The sequence below is a fragment of the Tenrec ecaudatus genome, chromosome 11, assembly GCF_050624435.1.
Source record: "Tenrec ecaudatus isolate mTenEca1 chromosome 11, mTenEca1.hap1, whole genome shotgun sequence".
In the NCBI taxonomy this organism is placed as follows: Eukaryota; Metazoa; Chordata; class Mammalia; order Afrosoricida; family Tenrecidae; genus Tenrec; species Tenrec ecaudatus.
Window position 1 is genome coordinate 67,016,571 of NC_134540.1, and position 6,795 is coordinate 67,023,365.

A 6,795-nucleotide genomic window follows, 5' to 3' on the forward strand; every position below is an offset into this window, starting at 1 on the left:
TTAGGCTAGGAGAATTGTAGCCCCAAGTGACCACCCATGTGGGGTTGAAGGTGATTCACCTCTGTGAGCAACGTGATCCCTGGCTCCTCCTCCTGCAGGGTCAAAGCCTGGGGTGTCGATCAGGTACAAAGGTACACATTTTATTCCCCCGTCTCCATCAGTTCTAGTAGTCTCTCAAAAGCGGAGCTGTAGCATATAAATACTTGCCCCAGGGCAAAAGACCCCAATTCTGGGTTTCACCTCTCTGGGGCCATGTATGGCCTTGATCATTCTCTGATGGCTTCAGAGTTGTTAGAACTACATCTGGTCTAGCCTTCCCAGTTATTCAGACCTGGGGGGTTGGTCCTTAACAACTTAAGTCAGAGGTAGAACCTGATGTTATCTATTTAAAAAAAAATTCCCATTATTCAGGAAGACTGGAATGTAGGCGGTCTTTGAGGATAGGGTGGGGAGCCAAAGGAAGAAAGCACTTTAATAGCACGTTAAGGAACTTCTACTCAATCTTAGAGAGAATTAGAGGGTGGTTTTTCATAAAATCATCCTACATAGTAACTAGCTGGATTAGACCTGGCCCGTATTGGGGCTGACGAACCTGAAGCCACAGTCACGTGCTGTTAAAGTTAACAGTGGTCTCTCCGGGAAGACAAGCTCTGGTTTGTAGCATTTGCTAACTTTGGGGCTGTGAATACGCTCAACACTGATGATTTCAAGCTACCACCAACAGGGAGGCATCGCTGAATGTGGATCTAGGAAGAGATGAACACAGCCAGACCTTGCTGACAACAGCACACTGCTGAGACCGAGATTTGGGCTCACTTTCATTGCTGTGGAGAGAAATCATCTCTATCTTTCCCCACACCCGCTTCCCACCGCCTGGGCCCTCACACGTCCTACCCTCCTTCCAGAAAACACTCCCTTCTGAGAAATCCCGTTTATCAGGGAATCTCGACCACATTTTCAGCTGGGTCTCCTGGGAAAGCATTTGGGTTGCCCAAGAACTACTTGTAAAATTAAACCACTGCCTTCAGGTAGACAGGTTTGTGCGTTGAATTGTAATCACTTAATCTTGGATTTAGATTTTTTTCAGCCAACTCTTGAATGACTGAGTGTCTCAGCAGCACGCATCACATAATTCAGGAAGTATTCGTGTCCAGGCTTTGCTAATCATCATCACAACAATGATGCAAATGCTCTGGTTACTCTTTCCCAGAAAGCAGCTAGTATTTCAATACAATAAGAAGATAAAACACAAACTGCCACAGTATCAATCTAATACCGCCATTTTCCTTGTCTCCACTTACCAAACCTGCCAGACACGTTATTAGATGCTCCCTTGAGAAAACCCAAGGCAAACATGTAAAAACAATTTTTTGAGGGGGTGAAAATATAGGTAACAAAATATTGGCCGCTTCTGTATGTATAATTCAGTGACATTGATTACATTCTTCATGTTAACAATCATTTATTGAAAAAACTCTTCATTCTCTATTGAAGGGACTAAGCACCCTTGTCAATAACCCATTGACCATAGGTCATATTTCTTCCTGGGGCTCATATTTTTAACACAACCTACTGGAGACTATTGCTGTACCTGCAGGAAAGAGGAGTACTTGCTTCCCAGAACCTGATCCTTTGGATTAAATGTGTGGTTATTTTACAAAGCAAGTCTTCATCTATTGTCTCATTGGAGACAATATCATAGTCTGGGAATATACTATATCATCCTTTTTCTAAAAAATTCTCTCTCTATTGACATCAACTCAATGCCCCCTGAGTAAAAACTCTCCTGTCTCTCACATGCTTTCACTTTTTGGCTTTACAGTATTTGCTTAATTTAGCTAAGTAAAATCATATGGCATTTATCCTTGTGCTCAGCACCTTGCTTTCTAAGTTGGCTCACCTATGTCTTGGAACATTGTTTCTCTCATAACTAATAGTCCATGGTATGCATACACCACATTTTGCTTATCTGTTCATTTGCAGATGAAAAACTATTTTTTGTTTCCATCATTTACCTATTGTGAAAAGTGCTGTGGTGAACACTGGTATTGTATTAGAGCCTAAATTGTGAGCACCGATCCATTTGGAATCTCCACATCAATTCAGCCTCTGTTGAATTTTTTCTGACCATTGATGGGCAGTGGAAACAGCCATGCCTTTAGGCAGAGTGTCCTTGAAAGTGGATCACAGTGACACCACTGGATAGCCAGCAAGAGACAGTATCACCCTCCCGGGCTTGCCTAAATGTATGCTGGCTGGGAATTGGGGTACCAAGACAATGTTATCAAGAGTCATACCCCTCCAAGGAGATCCGAAGGCCCCAGAACCAATCCTGTAAGCGTTCCTAATCTGTAATAGTGTGCATAGCACAATCACGGCTCCATTCCCACCTCAGTAGCTGCTTAAGACGTCTTTAAAATATTGAAGAGCAAGGACTATGTTGAGAACAGTGGTGCCCTTAACACAAGCCAATAGGTTTTCAATAATCTAATGTACATGTGACAGTTGGACACTCAATCAAAAGACCAAGGAAACTTAGATGAACTTGAATTATGGTGTTGGTGAATACTGGTGAAAACTGAGAGAACCACAAACGGCCAGGGAAACAAAACAAATCTGGCTTAGAAAGAATACAGCCAGAGTGCTTCTTGGATGAAAGGACGGTGAGATTTCGTTTCATGTACTTTGGACATGTTATCCAGAGAGATGAGTCCCTGCGTGGTAAAGTGGAGAGTTAGCAAAAAATCAAGACAAAAGAGGAAGACATTCAACAAGATGGATTGACACAGTGGCTGCATCAACAGACTTAAACAACAACAATTGTGAGGATGGCACAGGACGGGGAAGTGTTTCAATCTGTTGGGCAAAGGATCCCAATGATTCCTGACCACGGCAAGGACACCTAGCCACAGTAACAACAGTTAATGGTGTTGACCATCTTTTCATGGACTTGGTTGTCATTTAAGATTCTGTGGATATGTCTGTTCAAGTCCACCCCCCATTTGAAAAAATGGGCGGCGTATCCTTTTGTTATAAAAGTTATAGAAGTTGTACAAGTGTGTGTGTGCACAAGATATTAGACCTTTATAGGATATGTGTTTTCTGAAAACTTTCTCCCAATCTCTCGCTTGTCTTTTCACTTGATAAAGTCCTTTTAATGGCCAAAATATGTTATTTTTATGAAGTCCCCCTTCTCTCGGTGTCTTTTGCTTTCATGCTTTTGTTGTCACATCTGATAGCCCATCATGAAAGACTGGGCCCGGCAGCCATGCTGCTGTATCTTCTTCCAAGAACTTTGTTGTTTGGGTTTTCACATGTAGGTCCTCAGTCCAGTGTAAATTGATTTTTGTGTATGGTGTGAGGCATGAATCCTGATGCATTTTTCCTCTCATTATTCCAGAACAATTTTTCTGTAGAAATTCTCCTTCCCCTAATAATGGATTTAGAACTATTATAAAAATCCGTCAACTGTAGGAGGAAGAGGAATCCTTTCTTCCCAGGATCGGGCTATTTGGAACAATGCTTGTAGTTTATGGAGGACTCCCTCGTGTAGTGTTTCCTTTTTAAGGAGGAATCCAAACCAAATTCACTGCCGTCGAGTCGATGCTGACTCATAGTGACTCTGTAGAACAGGGTAAGAAGGTCCGAGATTTGGAGCTGTTTACAGGAGTAGAAAGACCCAGCTCTCTCCCATGGAACAGCTGGTGGTTTCAAAGTGCCAACCCTCCGGAGGCCCAACTCATAAGTACTATGCCACGACGGCTCTGAAGGAGGGGTGGTGGTCTGGAAATGCATTTGCCATCAAACCTTCATTTCTCCCTTTCAGTTGGCCGTTGGCCTTTAAAAATTTTACTTAACCTTTTCAGACACCAATTTCCTTCTCTGGAACCATGGATAATAATTTTTTTGTTGTTAGCTACCAGTGAGTCAGCTCCAATTTGGGGCAATCCCCTGTGTGTCAGAGTAGATCTGTGCTGCATAGGGTTTGCAATGGCTGATTTTTAAAAATCATTTTATTGGGGGCTCGTGAAATTCTTTTCACAATCCATACATCCATCCATTGTGTCAAGCACATATGTACATTTTTTGCCATCGTCATTCTCAAAACATTTGCCTTCTACTTAATATAGGCTCCTCATTTCCCCCCTTCTTCCCCACTCACCCCTACCTCAGGAGCCCTTTATAATTCACAAATTATTTTTTGTCATGTGTTATACTGTCCGTCGTCTCCCTCCCATCCTTTTCTCTGCTGTCCATCCTCCATGGAGGAAGCTATACATAGATTCTTGTAATTGGTTCCCCCTTTCTACCCCACATTCCATCTACCCTCCAGGTATCGCCACTCTCACCACTGGTCCTGAAGGAGTCATCTGTTCTGGATTCCCTGTATTTCCATGTGCTATCTCTACCAATGTACATCCTCTGGTCTAGCCATATTTGTAAGGCAGAATTGGGACATGATAGTGGGGGAGGAAGAAGCATTTAAGAACTAGAGGCCAATTTTTTTAGAAGTAGATACTCAGGCCTTTCTTCCAAAATAATAATAGTCCTCTCCCACAGAGTTGTATGTGGTGGGATTAAATTTTTAATTTTAAAATTGAGTTAAGAAAGGTTTACATTGTATCATGCATGAACTCATTTAATTGATTGCATGGTCATCATGGCAAGGCACCCAGGTAAGACCACACACGCTCAGTGCGACTGGAGAGTAAAGGTTAACAATGACAATGTTACTCCAAGTGTCAGAGTCCAAACTATTAGACCTTAGCTATTTACCTTTAATGAGTAGTCGTGCAAGGAAATTTGACCAACAAGTTGTCCTTGCCCGAGAGTATGCATAGCTCGGGCACAAGGCTGGTGGTGGAAGACAGAGTTGCCAGCGACGGGAAAGCGTCATATCCCAGACTGAGGCTCTGCCTCTGTCTTCTCTCAATGAATGAACAATAGGCCAGGATTTGCACCTGATACATGGATGATTTTCTCAACTGGCTCCACAGGATAAAGGCCAGGTATATCGTGAGTAAGCCAAACTATTGTGTTTCATTGTTTCTTCAAAGTTGCCCAGATGACATAAAGTTATATCTTTCCTCAAGAATATAGATTAAGGGAGCTGTTTATGATATACTTATGTTTCAAGGAGGATTTGACAGATATTTAATTATGTTAACAATTTCTTAATCACATCATGGACGTACCATTATTTTAGGATTATTACTACTATCGCACAAATTTCAATGCTTCTATTTCTATCATCAGAAATGTTCTATTTCTAAAATCATACTGCGCCTCATAAATACATGCTTTAGGAGAACTACAGAAACATACAGATCTGGTTGTGGATCCCGTGAGCTAGTGTACAAAGCACAGCAGAGGACTTGGAGCATAGTAGCCACTATGGAGTATGAGCTATTACTGAGCCCAGGAAAAGTTTCAGGGTGCCAGACTCCTCCAGACATGCGGGAAAATGAGACACAAAAAAGAGAACTGGTTTGGTTAAGGGGCCAACTTAGGATTGGAAATGGAGTCACAGACCACCCATCTTTTATTTGAACTTTTTATTCTGAATCGGCTGAAGGTTTACAGAGCAAGTCCGTTTTCCATAACAATTCACATATATTGGTTTCATCCTTACAATGTAACATGACGTATGTCACTTCCTCCTTATTTCCTGTTTCCATTCCTCCTTCATTCTGACTCCTTCTGCATTCTAAACAGACCACCACTCTCAAACTCTTTTATCTGCCCTACACATGTCTTAACCAGAGCTTAAAAATTGGTAGCTATAGGCTGAATATTATATATGCTTGCTTATTTTATTTGATCAGAACATGGAAGATAAAAGAATTGGTATAGCTGGTGTTTCTTGAAAAATGAGAAGTTTAGCTATCTGACATTACATTCTCATATGACCAAGCCCATCTCTAATTTTCCACAGTCCCTACCCTTCCCTATTACTCCTCAGCCCCAGTGACTAAGGAACTGATGCTATTAGAATTCCTCATTGTGCCACATTGCTCATTTTAAAGAAATAGTTCTCCAATTTCTGTTTCTGTCAGTGGTGGAAATCAACCAATATACCCCAAGGGCTCCACTCTTAATTTTTCTCACAGTAGGCAAGTTTCCTTCATTCTGTCACCTATTGGTCCACAGGCAATGAACTTGCAGTCCCGGCCTCAGAGCATCTCTAAGTCCCTGAGGTAGAACTGGAGGTCAGTGTACTTGACATTGACTTAGAATGGCGGTTCTCAACCTGTGGGTCGCAACCCCTTTGGGGGTTGACCGACCCTTTCAGAAGGGCCACACGATTCATCACAGTAGCAAAATTACAGTGATGAAGTAGCAACAAAAATAATTTTATGGTTGGGGATCACCACAACATGAGGAATTGTATTACAGGGTCGCAGCATTAGGAAGGTTGAGAACCACTGACTTAGAAGCTTGTTCTTCATAATCAGAAAGCATTTTCAAAACATCAGTGACAGACATTTCCTCCAAATTGTCTTAATGGAAAAAGAGAGGAGGAAGGGACTTACCTACAACCTGATGCTCCATGAGGTCTTCCACGGATCTAGCCTTTGGGTCAGACTTAACTTCAACCCAAAGAAGCTCACTGGGCACTTGGGTAGTGGAGATCACAGGTGGAGTCGTTCCTTCCTTCCGGACTACCTGAGCAGAGTCAGAGGAAGGCTTAAGCCTTCCCCTCGCACTCACCCACATTAGAGGCTGGCCATTCCAAGCAGGTGGGCAGGCTAATGACTATGCTAAGCTACGCCCAGCTTATAGAGGGGTGACTCA